Source organism: Piliocolobus tephrosceles, chromosome 18 (assembly GCF_002776525.5).
Source record: "Piliocolobus tephrosceles isolate RC106 chromosome 18, ASM277652v3, whole genome shotgun sequence".
Taxonomy (NCBI): Eukaryota; Metazoa; Chordata; class Mammalia; order Primates; family Cercopithecidae; genus Piliocolobus; species Piliocolobus tephrosceles.
In genome coordinates, this window is record NC_045451.1 from 34,104,617 (window position 1) to 34,119,645 (window position 15,029).

At 48.4% G+C, this 15,029-nt stretch overlaps 1 protein-coding gene and 1 non-coding gene across 4 annotated transcripts in view; both read left to right on the forward strand.

Moving 5' to 3' along the window:
* Positions 1–15,029, forward strand: part of ZBTB7C (zinc finger and BTB domain containing 7C) — a 387,122-nt gene that overhangs the window by 235,160 nt on the left and 136,933 nt on the right. The window lies entirely within an intron of this gene.
* LOC111539795 lies at positions 9,721–9,827 on the forward strand. The gene has a single exon (XR_002730782.1). It is a non-coding gene; the product is annotated as a U6 spliceosomal RNA (small nuclear RNA).

Here is a 15,029-nt window from a genome sequence, read left to right on the forward strand (position 1 = left end):
GGAAGGAAGGAAGGAAGGAAGGAAGGAAGGAAGGAAGGAAGGAAGGAGAAAGGAAAGGAAAGGAAGGATAAACATCTTCCTTGCAGTCAAGGGCATTCCAGCCTGACTTCTGACAACTCCCCCAACAGATGCTCCTTTCCTGTCCCTCCCGAGACCATGGTCTCCCACCCTGGCTTCCAAACTTGTCACTCACATTCCTCCTGGCTGTTCCCTCTTTTCTCTCCTTCCCGGTGCTTAACTACCTGTCCAATCCCACCAGCCCTGGGAAGCCCACGCAGCCCCCAGGAATCTCTGCCTCCTTGACCACCTGCAGCACCCACATTCCCCACATCCAGCGTAGGAGAGTCTTTCTCCACAGCTGGCTGGAAGACCCCCAAGTGACATGCATTCATCTGCTGTGTAACTCAGCCACCAGGCACAAGCCTTGCTCAGCCATTCAGGATCCCTTATTGGTTGGGGACTCTGGTCCCACCCACTGTCCTCAGAAAAGACAAGCCTCTGTTGAGCTAAGAACTTCTCTATTTACCTAGGGCCCCAGTTGAAGACATCACCAGGACAACCTCTGGGTGGCTCTAGAGCAGAGCACCACAGCCAGATTGGTTTGTTCCTGCTGGAGAAATGGAATTATCTGCATTGTGGTATTTCTTCCAGAGGTAAAGGCAGCAGAGGGCATCCAAGGAAATGGCAGGGCAGTTTGATCTTTAAGCCTAGTGGTCCCTGGCATAGTTCCCTCCACCCACTTCAAAATCAATGGGTATGAGAAGCCACACTCATAGGACAAGGAGGGGTCTTCCTGCTGCTCCATGGCCACCCTTGGTGGGGGAAAGGTAGGGCCCCGGAAGAGGCAGCCTTGCCCAGAGGGCCCTGGCACAATGGGACACATGATGGGCTCCACTGCTTTGCCCTGGATCTGTCAGCATCTCAGACACAGAGCAGGCCAGGGTTTTTCTGTCATTGCAAGCAGGAGAACAGAATGGACCTGATAGAGGCTTCCACATGAAAGGCCTTCGTCTTTACTTTCAAGTAGACAATGCATCAGAGAAGTTGTCAGACCCGCTCTGACGATGCGACAGGCATCAGCTAATATTTTGATTTTAATAGAATGAATAATAAAGAGCCCCAAGTGTCTCTCAGAACTAATTTTGAAGAACATATTCTGCCACATGTCCCTCTAGTTGGATCGGGCTCCTAAAGAGATCATAACAAAAGGTTTAAACCAAAAAAAGAAAGAAAGGTATTCCTCCACCAACTTTTCTCTCTTTTAATTTCCTTCTTGTAATGCTTCTCACAGAACAGTAACTTATGAAAAGATGAAATGAAGTTGGAACAAGAAGCAGCAGGCAGAAGAGGCCCGACGTGGCAGCCCTTGCTTTTGTTCTGCAGTTTGAATGGCTTTGCGGCAGATGCCCTCCCTGAGATGCCCTCCCTGAGCATGGCAATGTGAGGCCTCCCGGGCAGACAAGTACCAAATACATTTAAGGGAGAGGGCACTGCCTCCCTCCACAGGGGTCCGCATGGGTCAGGAGCCTGGCAGGAAACAGGTGGCAAACTCCAGTTTGTAGACAATTTGGAGAGTTGAGTTCAAAGGCCAGTGCCAGGTGCAGGGAACTCTCAAGACCCAGTGCAGTACCCCAGGGCTGTGAACGCCAGGGAGCTGTTACACCTGGGGGCACTAAAGGGGCAAGGAGAGGGAGGGGCTGCTAGAAGCAGAGACAGTGAGGGTGAGGTGGAGGGGCCACCTTCCCCGGGCTGTGGCCTCTGGTCCAAAGATACAGCCAGTCTGAGGCCTCCCTGAAGAAAGGACCACAAGGCATTAAACACCCCAACCCCAAACTCCCTCCATTCTCCACTTAGGGCCCTACAGGCTGAGCTGACACGAGGCCAGAGGCAAGGGAGCCCACTGCTGTGTCTGCAGGGGTCGGCCTCCGGGGGCACAAGAAGAGGGGAGTGGGGTAGGAGGGGCAAGTGGAAAACAACAGCACAGGCCTTGGCCCCAAGGTGGACCCAAGTTCTCAACATGCCAGGCCTGGCCTAAGGGCTGATGTCATGGCCTCCAAGAAAGTCCACAGCTCTCAGACACACACACACAAACACACACACGTGTATACACACACATGCACACACCTTCCTGTTGACCAGGGATTATAGTTCCTTTTGCCAGGAACACAAGAATGATGGCACTGTCACAAAAGGTTTCCCTGGAAGAGGAAAAATGGGGCCATAAATGAATCCACACTGAAATGCCACCTCGGGTCCCTTACCCAGAGAGGAGGAGCTGAAGGAGGCAACTAGAATAGTTCTAGCAAGGTGCCACAGGAGTCACCAGGAGGGGGCCTTGAAGAAGTGCCAGCCGAAAGGAAAGGCTTTTGCAGATGAGGGCAAGTGGTCAAGGCGGAGAGCAGGAGGGCCTGAGTTCTAGAAGCTGAGGCCTGAGGGTGAAACAGGAGGGGGAGGGGGCCACTTTGCTGGTAGAAGCCACCCTCCAGCTGGTGCTGCTTGTTCTTGGCTCACGGACCTGCTCCAGACCAGAAGTGGCTCTTGGAAATGTAGACAGTTCTCAGCTCTGTGCCCTAAAAGGGTTTATGCTGATGAAAACACCGCCAGTGAAGTCATAGCTCCCGTAGATGTCCAGCCCACTCTATGGGGGGCCTGGGCCAAGTACTTGCAGGCATCATCTCTTTTAATTGTTCCAAGACCATGAGGTGGGCATGGCCCCAGAGGAGGGTGCAGAGATGCGAGAGGTCAAGTCACTTCTCCAAGGCCACACACTGAACCCAGATGGGTTTGATTAGGAACTCCTCCCTGGCCTGGCTGCCTGCTGGCAGTCCCCTGGCTGAGGAGAGTCTACTCCTACAAATAAGAGAACATCTTTCAAATATTGGAACATACATTTACGTTTTTTATTTGGGAAAATTTTTAAATTACAGAGAGACTGCAAACATAAAAATAATCCAAAGAATATCCTTATATTCTCATATCTCAGATTTATCTGCTGTTAGCATTTTACAGCACTTGCTTAATCATTTGTGTTCTCTCTTACACACACACACACACACACACACGTGTTCTTCCTGAACCATCTGAGGGTAAGTTCACCCCTTCATACTTCAGCATGTGCTTCCCAAGGATAGGCATATTCTCTGACATAATCATAGCATAGTTGATCAATACATTTAACATTTATACAACTCTTTTATCTAATCTCTCCTTTGTATCCCTATTTTGTCAGTTAACTTCATAATGTTTTCCCCAGCATTTCTCCCCTCCAGTAAATCTCATCTAGGGTTGGATATGGCATTTAGTTGTGTCTCTTTATCTCCTTTAATCTGGAACCTTTTCACAGCCTTTCTTTGTTTTTTATGACATGGACATCTTTGAAGAATACAATGCCCCCACTTATTTGTAATACAGTATATCCCTCATGTTGAATTTGTCTGATGTTTCCTCATGATGAGATCCAGGTTTTGTATTCTTGACCAGAACCCTGCATAAGCCCTCTTGGTTCTTCTCAGGTCATCATCAGGAGGCCCTCATTGGTGATGTTAATTTTGATCTCTCAGTCCAGGCAGTGTCTGATTTCTTCATTATGGGATGATTTTTTTTTTCTGCCTTGGAACTAGCAAGTGGTCTATGGGGAGACATTTTAAAACCATGCACTACCCTGCTCCTCATCGGTCTCTCCCTAGTTGTAGCACCCATTGATGATTCTTGGCTCATCCAATCATTAACACGAGTTTGCACAATGATGCATTTCCAACTCCAGCACTGCCTCCATTCTTGCCAATGGACCTTTGGCATTCTACTGTAAGCAATAGAATGTATTTATGTATTATCTGCATAGAATGATGAACTCTGGTTTTTCCAATGGTTTAGAATTTCTCACCTATGATATTTTGATATACCACTATCCCTCTTTTGAGTATGTTCTTACTTTCTGGTATAGAAGAGATTTCCAGGCTTATCTTGCACCTACCCTGCACCAGCCCTGGAATCAGTCATTTCTCTGGGGGGCTCTGGTTCCTTTTATCGAGGATGGTATTAGACACCCAGATCTGGGTTTGCTCATTGCTGTGTATCTTTGCACCTTGGCCCTTTCAGGGGACAAAACTAGGAAATACATGCATCCATGTACCTATACATCCACACACTATTTACCCATACACATGCACATACACTTACATATTTGTATTTTAGAAATCGTGAATCCACACCAATACCTCTAATTCCAATCCATCTCTACAGGGTTGTTTCCTGCCTTTCCTTCTCATAATTGCATGTCCTTCTTCAGCAGTGAAACCTGGGCTCCCCAAACTGTCAACAAAATTCACTCATTTGCTCATCCTATATTACATCTAAAATACTCTCAGAATTGTTTCACCCAAATCACTACAACCAACAAACCTCCTTCCCTTCATCCCCACCTCACCATGCCATGTTCATAAATTACTAGGATTAGTCTTTCCTTCCTGATTTTTTCTGTCCTTCAGGATGGTTATAGTCTTTATTTGAACTACAGTTAGGTTCCTTTTTTTTTCAGTTTGAGGGTTTTTTTTCCTTCTCATTCTTATTAATTTAATTTTTAAAAATATGTAGGACATTAACATGCTTTCAGAAGTCAAACTATACAGAAAGGTGTAGTTGGAGATATGTCACTCTGCTTCGTAACCCATTGCTTCCTTGTAGGTAATCAATTTGTTTTCTTCTTATGCATCTATTTATTTGTATAAAGAGAAGCAAAATTATATGTTGTCTTATTTCCCCTTTCTTACAGAAAAGGTAGCACTATATATAGATAGATAGGTCGACAGATAGATATAAATTTAGATGTATTTACATTTTACTTTATTCATTCAATAATATTTCCTTGCAATCACTTCATATCAGTCCATGGAGGTCTTCCTCGCTCTTTTTTACAGCTGCATAATACTCCATTGTGTGTATATATCATGGTTTATTCACTTGCTCTCTTACGGATGACCACTTAGGTGGCTTCTCATATTTTGCAACTACAAATAATGCTACAATGCTTGTGCATGTGTGTTTCATATGCTTGGGATTCCAAAAATGGGATTATCAAGTTGAAGAGGATGTAGTTTTGTTAGGTGTTGCCAGATTCCCCTCCATGCGGTTGTGTCAGTTTGCATTCCTGTTTTCCCACGACCTTGCCAACAGATGCTACTGTCAAGTTTTGGAATTCTTACCAATCTCACTGGTAAGAAATGGTATCTCACTATAATTTTAGTTTTTACCTATTTTATTATGAGTGAAGTTGAAAAATTTTTCATGTTTAATGATCATTTTTAATATTGCCTTTTGTGAATTATCTGTTTATATCTTTTGTCCATTTGCTATTGGGTTTTTTGGTTCTTTGCCCCTCCATTTTTAAGAAGCTTTTATATACTAGTGACATTAGCCCTTTGTGTATGATATATGTGACAAATATTTTCTCCCAGTTTATTATTTGCTTGTGACTTTACTTATGGGATTTGTCATATAAATTTGTTTGTATAGTCAAATTAACTAATCTTTTCTTCTTGTAGCCAGGTCAGCCAGGTTATAGAAGAATTCACCCATGTGGAAACGTAATTTTGAATGGCTATACAATGCTAAACCATAATTTTCATATAGATTCTAAAAGGTGAATTGGAATTCCAGGTTGATGGGGTGGAGGATGAAGGAGGGAGGGCAGATGGGGAGCCAGTCTGGAAGCTGGAGCAAGCCCTATTGATTTTAGGATCGGGACAGGGGACAAGTGGTCTCTGCCCTGTAGCGATGGACATTCACACGAGGCATCAAGATCAGTCCCTGTGACACAGTCCAGTGACAGGACCCACTAGGAAGGGCTGTGGACTTTGGAGGAGGGAGAGGTCCTTTGGGTTGGGCATTGAGTCTCTGGGGCAGGGCCAGGACAAGGATGAGGCGAGTGAGCACTCCGTGTAAAATTTAAAGAGGTGCTCACTCTCAGGGGCGTGCAAGTGCAGGCCTGGCACCTGACAGTGAGTGCCTCCTTAAGTGTGGTGCCCTAGGGCCTCACCTGCCTCCCACCACTGCCTACTCTTCCTTGGGGAGAAGAAGGACTTGCCAGGCCTTGGAAAGATACAAGTTGAATGGATGGGAAGGGGGTACATATCGTAGACCCTGAGACTGTGTGTGGGAGAAGCAGTCCATCCATGAGGGGACTAGCCCAGTTAGGAGTGGTGTGGTGCTAGAAAAGTGGGCTGGGAGGAGTTTGGATTTTATCCTGAAGGTCCTGGGAAACCACTGCAGGACTTTAAGAAATTACGCCAAACTAGGGGAAATGGAGATGATAACAGCCACTTCCCAGAGTTGATGTCAAGATGAAATGAGATAATCTACATAAACCTTTTCAGTTGGTGTGGGGCCTGACGTGGAGTGGAAGCTTAATCATCATGAGTTTCCTGGACTTCGAGGGGATCTACTGATTTTCTTAGTCAGGTTTGAGTCTAACATCCTAAACACAGCAGGACTGTTCAAATCACAATGTAGGAATAGAAAACTAGCAAAACTTGAAGTAAACTAACTGTCCACTCCCGTCTGGAAACATCTTGGGAAGAGGAAGACGGCATGTTCAAGAACTAGAGGAAAGTGGGAGCTTTCAAGTTGCCCCAGGGCCTCCATTCTCAGAACAGAAACTGAGGCCTGGGAAGGCTCTGCAGTGAGTTCATGGCTGTGCCAGAGGCTCCTCTCCTGCCCCACACTCCCCTCCCACCACCCGCTAGACAGCACCTGTGCTCCTCTGTCTCTGCGGGAGGCCTTCCAGACAGTCTGTGAGTGTCTCCTCCCTGAACTGTGCTGACCCTGAAAGCAGAAAAAGCGAGAAGCAGACAGGACCAGGCAGCCCTTCCCACCCCCACTGTGGCAGGCTGGCCTGGGACAGAGCAGAAGGCCCTCTTCGCCCCAGGCCAGCTCCCTGAGCGGGGGGGGCTGCCCAAGGAACTGAGGGCTGTCATTGCCCTTGACTTGCCAGCCCAGTGAAGGCCATTCCTTCTGACTCCATGGGTCACGCCAATCAAGTGTGTGGGAAAAATAAGTGTGCAACGATGTGGTGGGTGTGTCCTTCAGAGCTCACTGGTCTCCCCCTCCCCCAGCTCCCGCTGATGGAGGCCAGGAGGTCGCCTGAATCTCCCAGACACACTCATGGAGGCAGGGCACACAAACTCCGCTCCCAGCTCCCAATGCTCCCACCTGCTTCAGGCCTGCAGCTCCTGCTGAGAAACCTAACAGGTCCTGGGCAGATTCCCAGCCTCCAGTCCTCCCTGCACCCCTGCCTGCTCCACCAGGCTGTGCAAATGGCTGCCCGACAGGCCATCATGACATTTAAGGGCACTGGGAAGCCCCTGATGCAGACCCATCTTCCCACCGGCTTAAAATCCGTTCTCAATGCGTCCTTAGCCTCATCATGTCCTGTCTGTGGCCGAATCCACTGCCACCTCTTCTCAGATGCCTTTCTCAAACTCCAGAGGAAGAGTGGCCTTCTTCCTCTGCCTACAGCCTACACAGTAGGTTTCAGCTTTTGGGGCAGGCCTGGCCACATCTGTTTCTTGTCCCAGGTAGCTGTGAACAAAACTGTCTGCCTCTTTCAGTATGAACTACCCAAGAGCTGGAGCTACTTCTTATTTGGCTTTGATATCCTCAAATGCATAGATTGAGTGACTGACATGAAAACGGAAAGACCACAGGCTTCAGATACTGGAAGGATTAAGCTTGAAGTCTGGCCTGATACTTGCAAAGTGGCCTCAAGGAAGCCACTTACATTGTCTGAGCCTCCATTTTCTCATCCATTCAATAGGATGATGGTATCTACCTTGCAGTGTTGTTGCCCCACATAAAGTAGTCAGAGTGCCCAGCCCAGGACCTAGGACCCGGCAGGAACCTGTTGCTTCATTCACAGATGCCTACTATGTGCCTGCTCTGGGCCAGCCTCCAGGGCAGCCAGGGAGACAGCAAGCTAGGACTCACGCGCAGTTCCGGAAGCCTCTGTTGAGGGCCGTCTGTCTGGGTTGTGCTGGGGCTGGGGCTGCAGGGATGGGTACAGCATCCCTGCCCTCCAGGCACTAATGGTCATTCCCATCATGGGCACAGTGGATTTTCCAGGTTCCTTCCAGCCGCGTAGTTGCTGAGATCAGCTCCTAGAATTTGGTGATGGATGATTCCTGGGATATTCTCCCCAGAGTGAAGGGCCTGGCCTAGGTAGGGGAAGTGAGGGCTAGAAGGAGAGAGGAATTCAGAAGAAAGAGGGCTGAGGGCCTGACCTCAAGGAGTGCCCAGTGTGGCATACCCATTGCTCTCCAGGAGGGGGTGAGATGGCTAAAGCCAGCCTGGGTTCCTCCTTTAGGGAAAACAGGTGTCAGCCAGCTTGAGGAAGAAGTCACAAGCTGGGTTTTGTCTTCTTGTTTAACTTGGGGCCAGGGCTGGGAGCACTGGACCATGGGGCTCCAGAGCTCAGGCAGGGCCAGAGAAAGAGTTAAGTGAGACCTGGTGCCATCTTCTTCTACTGCCAAGGGAGTCTCTGGGTCCAGGCCCAGCAGATTGGGCCCTGCTTCTCAGGTTCCAGATTGAATGCCCCACTTTCAGGTAGGCGGCTGGTAAGAGACAGTTGAGTGTAGGCTGTAGGCAGAACCCAGGGCACAGCTCCTCTGGGACCAGAAAGTGAAGGGTCCCTGCCCTGTGGGGCAGAGAGAGGGCTAGTCCTGGCGAAGGCACCACACTCCCATGAAAGGCCTGGGCAGCAACCACAGAGGCCTCTGCAGTCGTACAGGGGCGGAGTGGGGGTCTCTGTCGTCTGTTAGTGCAGAAGGGACAGGTGCAGAGGAGTGGGGTGGTCCTAGTGAGGTGAGTGAACTGAGGAAGGCTCTGGGAGAGGCACCTCCGGATCCCAGGCTTTGAATGACTTCATAGGTGTGGAGGGGCTCTCCCAAGAGTACCTGCTTACTCTGTTAAGGTGTCAATGGCTCTTTTTCTCCTCGTGGCCTCCTCTAAAGGTCTGAGGACCAGTGGGAGGGCTGGCCCCATCCCCTGATCCAACATCCTAGCCATGCCTTCCTGAACATGTCTGAAGATGCTCATCCCTGAGGCTGCCCTGGGTTTGGTGAGCTCCCTGAGTGGGAAGTTTCTCTGTGTTCACGATGCCTCTCTGCTTCTCCACAAATCCAGCATTTCTCCAGGTGGGCGGATCTCAGAGACCCCAGCTCTCATCTCAGCCTGCGCATCCTTCTCTGGAGAGGCTGTCAGTCCCCCAGGAGCTGTGACGGATGAGTCCCTGTTCAGGCCCAAATGCCCCTGCAGAATAGGAAGCTGGATACTAGTTAGCTAGTGGGGTGTGGGTAGAGGGCTTCTTTGGCACAGGCCTGGCAAGCAGGTGCCCATCATTCAGCACACTAAGAATGCTGAGGCAGGATCTTTGGTCCACTTGCTGGTGATACAGTGGAAGGCAGTTAAGCAGCTGAGAACCCCGTCACACCATTGCACAGGCCATTGAGGCAGATTTTGCTGGGGGAAGGTGGCCTTTGTGGGGAGTGCAGTTCAAGTGTGGCTTTCAATGAATAGATAATAAAGTGACATTTTAATTGTGTTTCTGGCAGGTCAGGAGAGGTGAGGGGTGGGAGAGTAGATGGAGTCAGGGAAACACAGAGACCTTCCATCCACTCTCCCTCATAACAGCGAGAACAGAGACTTTATCATCCAAAATGGGACACTTTTGTGCTCACTTCAGCAGCACATATACTAGAATAGGAATGATACAGAGAAGATTAGCATGGCCCCTGTTCAAGGATGACACGCAAATTCGTGAAGCAGTTCATATTTTTAAGAAAAAAAGGGACACTTTTGATAGTAAAAGTGGCCATTGTTATTATTATAATCATAAGAAAAAAACCGATGTAAAATGGGACTTTCCCTGGCAAACACGAGACTTCATGAGCCAGTATGCTTGGCTGTGTTTTCTCCTCTCCAGTTGCCCTTGATAAAGAAGAAAGTGGACTGCACAGTGCTTGCCAGGTATTAATGGGTCATATGGCCTGTGGCAGGACACTTCACCTTTCTGACCCTCGGCTCCCTCATCCATAGTTTTCTTCTTTCATTCTCTAGCTATTATTTTGTACCTTCCATGTGCAACACAGTGTGCCAGGTGCTGCGAGTTCAAAAGTGACAATGGCAGGGCCCCAGTGCTGTCAGCTCCCAGGAATCCCTGACCTCTCCAGAGACACAGCTCTAGCCCATGAAGTCATGTGATCTAGTTTGGGGAGCTGAAACCATTAAGTAACAGCAGGGTAAGGCTGTCTCTGAAATATGTTCAATTGAGTGGTAAGGACAATGGCAAGGCAGGGGACTGGGAGGTGAGGAGTACTGTGCCCATTTTACGGAAGAGGAACCCAGGATGCAAAAAGATGGGACAATGCGTGCAGCAGCATATGCAATAGGAGGTAGAGTCCCAACCCGAGGTTGCCTGAAAATAAAGTCAGTGCACTTTCTTACAGCTCACCTTTCTATCGTGTAGCCCTTGCCTGCTCCCCATGCCCCATGCAGCCATCTGGACAGCAGACCCCGTGGTACACATAGACCCCCTTGGGGACAGGGCAAGTGCCCCGGACCAGTTGCAACATTCATCAAGGGCTGCCGGGCTGTCTTACCTCAGCCACTTCCCTTTTGTTTGCCCAGATTCCACAGCTGAGAAGTTGATCCAATAAATCTTCTGCTTCTAATCTTCCAGAGAGGTGAGGGTCAAGGAGAAAGGTGTGGTAAGTGTTCTGAGCTGCTCTGAGAAGGGGGATAGGTATAAGAAGCCATGTTTATGCCTGATGCAAGAGACACAAGACCAACATTATCCTTTACGCAACTTCCATGAAAATGTAAACTAGGACATTGTCCCAAGCATGGAAAATGATTTGCTGAGTCTTATAGGACAGGTGATAAGCTTTCAAGTCTTCTAGCTCTTTAATCTAGTGTCCCTTATCTACAAGATCTGCCTTCCCCTATTTCTTCATCAGCACCTAAGAGTTGGTGTTTACATTTTATTAATAAAAATTATTGGTGAGATTGAGCAACTTAAATCATGTTGGTGGACATTTACATTTCATGTTCTTCCTTATTGATGTATAGGATTCTTTGTATATTATAGATTCAAACCTATGTCTGTAACTTATAACGCAAATATTTTCTCCCAGTCTGTTTTTAACTTGGATTGTGGTATTTTTGTAATCAAATCCACCACTTTCCCCCCTTATAACTTGTGGGGTTTGTGTCATGTTTAGAAAAGCCTGCACGTCAACCACATATTTGTCAAACAAAAATTTGCCAGTTTCCAGACCTGAAAACTTTGGTGCAGGGATCCCAGGAGGTGGTCTCACAGCAAGTAAGCCTTTTCCAAGGACCTCTTTGCAGGGAGCCTCTGACCTAAAGGCCCAGGACAGCTTAATCAGCCTAGGCCTCACCCTGAACCCTCACACAGCACCTGGGCTCCTGCCAAGCTCTGCCCTTTGCTCCCCATGGGTTGGAACCTGATAAGAAGCTCAGTGAAGTGAATATTGACTGTGGCACCCTCAGAGTGTGTTGTCCTGGTCACCAAGGCCAAATCAAAGCATGTGGACTTGTTTTTCCTTTTGGTAGTCCTTTCCCCTCCCTTCTCTCGTCCCCACACTCTGAAAGGGATCTGAAACTTTACTAAAACTGTTTTATGTGGGCAGTCACCTTTATCCGACTGTTGCTGCTCTTAGGAAAAGCTTTTCACAGAGCTGAATACAGAAAATGATCTTTTCAAACATACCGTTCTGTGTAATTTTATAAGCTCTGCAGTCATTGCCCTAGCATCTTCTCAAAGAAACCTGGCAACCCTGTGGCTATTGTGTTATACAAGAAGGAAGAAACTCAGGTAACCAAAAAAGGACTATTAATTGTTTCTGGCAAGGGGGAGAAAGATTGCTTTGAAAGCTTCTTGGAAGGACCCAGAGTCTACTGGTGCACGCGTGCACACAAACACAGACACACACACAGACACACACACACACACACACACACACACACAATCTAGCAATGCAGTGGCCTGCATTTAACATTTCCAAATAGGTAACTCAAGTGTTAGGTCTGTGCTGAGTCTGGTTGCCTTTGATGTCCCCCATACCTTAGTGCCACAGGCTTTCAGGGTGCATTTCTTTGTTAGGGTGCAGGGCTGAGTAACAGTTAACTCCAACGAGAAAAAGCAAGAGATGGAGGCCCCAGCACAGGAGCAGCTGGAAGGAGGAAAGAGCTGGGCCAAAGGCTCAGAATAGCTGAGTTCTGGCGCCAAAGGGTGAAAAGGGCAGAGGAAATGGGTAGGCTGGGGCCTGTGGGAGGGGCAGGCTGGACTGGGAGGGGAAGTGAAGGCGGTTGTGAGAGATCACTTGTCCGTGGAAAGCTTTCAAAGTGGAGATTCAGGAGTGGGCGGGAGGCCTGGAAGGGTGGAGGAAGGGTCTGGATATTGCCTCCGGCCAAGGAAGGACCGGACACAGGACCACCTCCGGATGGCCGTTGTGCAGAGAGCGGGCACAGACAGCTTGGGTAGAAGGGCAGCACGAGGTTCTGAGGACTAGAGAAGGGGGGGCTGAGCAGGCTCTGCTTTGTGTTTCCAGCTGAGGTTGAGGTCAGAGGAAGAGGCCTCTTCCTGGGGCCGGGGGCTGTGAGTGGGGAAACAGCCTTAACTTCCCCCCATCCAGTAAGGACAACACAACTGAGCCACCTTCTAGCTCAGGAGGCGCCCACTAGGTGCCAGAGGCTTGTTCCAGTGTGGACAGCAGCTTCCAGGCCCACTTCAGCAAAACCATCACCCAATGTGCCCAATATGATCCATCTACGGCTCGCCCCAGCCGCCTGTGGCAGTGTAGTGCCCGGGCCCCTGGAAGCTTTGGGGGTCACTCCTTGCCCCATCTGCCTGCTGGAAACGCCTTTTTCTTGCCCCCTAACACGCTGCTTCATTGGTCCTGTCGGTAACGCTCAGGACCAGGCCAGGTGCTTCTACCTGCTGGGGACGCGGGACCCTGAGCTTCCACAGGACTGGCCCTGCCTGTGATGACATCACTCACGTCGGGACTCCCACCCCAATGGCATCCCTGGGAGGGAGGCAGGGAGAAACCGGGGGCCTGAGAAGCAGAGAAGTCCAGCTTACTGGTGAAGAGAGTTGACTCTGCAGACACAAAGGGCAACATGATATTGTGTGATTCTTCTTCTATGAAGCATCTATGATAGGCAAATTCTTCCTACCCAGTGTTCTTATTTCTCCCAAAATAAACAAACAAATAAATAAATAGAAGAAGCAAATTCTTAGAGACAAAAAGTAGACTAGTGGTACCAAGGTTCAGAGGAGGGGAACGATGGGAAGTTACTGCTTAACAGTTACAGAGTTTTTATTTGGGTTGATGAAAAAGTCTTGGAAATCGTGGTGATGATTGTACAACACTGTGAATGTACTTAATGCCACTGAATTTTGCCTTAAAATGGTTAAAATAACATTTATGTTACACATATATAAATATAAACATTTACCACAATTTAAAAAAATTATTCTCCTATGAAGAGGCAATCAAAGAGCTCAGTCAAAAAATCTGGGAAAAATGTATTATGCAGTGTGCCAAACAGGCATGCCATACTGTTAATAAGAATAGTTGGTCATTTTAAAAAGAGGGAAAGAAAGGTCCAGCTTTGAATCCAGACCCTACTAGCTCGGCATGCAGGCCTTTCCCCACCCCTTACCCAAGTTTCTGCATCTGTAAAATGAGGCTTATGTGGCAGAGAATGTGTGTGCTGGTCACAGAGCTGTGCAAACCCTGCAAAGAGGGACCGATGTTCAAGTTCCCCATTCCTATTAAGCAGCTCAAGTTCTCAGAGCCAGGGAGGGGATTCTTATTGGCTGGACTCCAGGGCTTTATTTTGAAGTTAACCTTGAGGGCATAGCATTTGGTAGTGGGTGGGGTGTGGAAGGAGCAGAGGTTGGGGGAGAGCGGCAGTGAGGGCCAGGGGCTTTCGAAAGCTCATTGCACATCAGGGACAGAGAGACAGGCTTTGTCTTCAAAGGTGTCCCAGCAGGTTACAACAAGGATTAGAGCAGGTGCTGATGAGGCCGCAGTTTGGGAGTCTGATCCCTAACAAGGCCAGGTCCCCTCACTCTGCCCAAGTTTGCTCCCTGAATACAGAGGAGGACCTGGGCCATAGAGTATGGGCAGCTCCGCGGGGCAGTTCTTGCTCATCACTGGACACTCATTGTCTCTGAAGGACGGGCTACGTTGGAGTGTTGTCTTAGATTCGAATGCAGGAGGAACTGGAATAATCAGTAACATTTCTCCCAGGCAGAGCTGCTCTGAGCTGTGGGCCAACAGGAGGCTGGGAGCTCTCCTCTAAATTGCTTTGTGACCTTGGACAAGAACCCTCCCCTTCCTGGACTGCAAATTTCCTCTTCTGTAAAATGAAGGGTTGGTGAGTGTCCCTGTAATGCTGGGATTTTGTAGCCATACTTGTTTGTGGGAATGTGTTCAAGCACAAGGTGATCCACCTCTTGATCAGCAACAGGATGTATAGAATTTTTTTGGCTTAAGATTTCCTAAGAAGTAATATACCCCTGCTCGCTTTGCCAGCTGGGTGACCTCAGGCAAGCTACTTGACCTTTCTGTGTCTCTCTATTTTCATTTGTAAAATAAGGACAACAACAATCACAGCTTGGTCGGATGTCGGGGGTGGGGGCTCGTGGTGAGGACTAAATGAGTTCATATGTCTAAAGTCATCTGAACAGTATCTAGCACACAGTAGGTGCTTAATAAATGTCTGGAGCGCCTTCCAAGTGCACAGCACTTACAATGATTAAGTTATTCATACTCTAGGTTATGCCGAGCTTTCTGAGAGATCCAGAGAAGCCAGGGAGGCCCATTCTCTCATTCAAGGGGCTTACTAGCCTTTACTTAGAGAGGCAAAAAAAGCGCTTATGAAACAGCGGCCAACAAGAAAATGCATCATCCAAGTGCTGGAGGGGTCCTGGTGGGTTAAAGAAG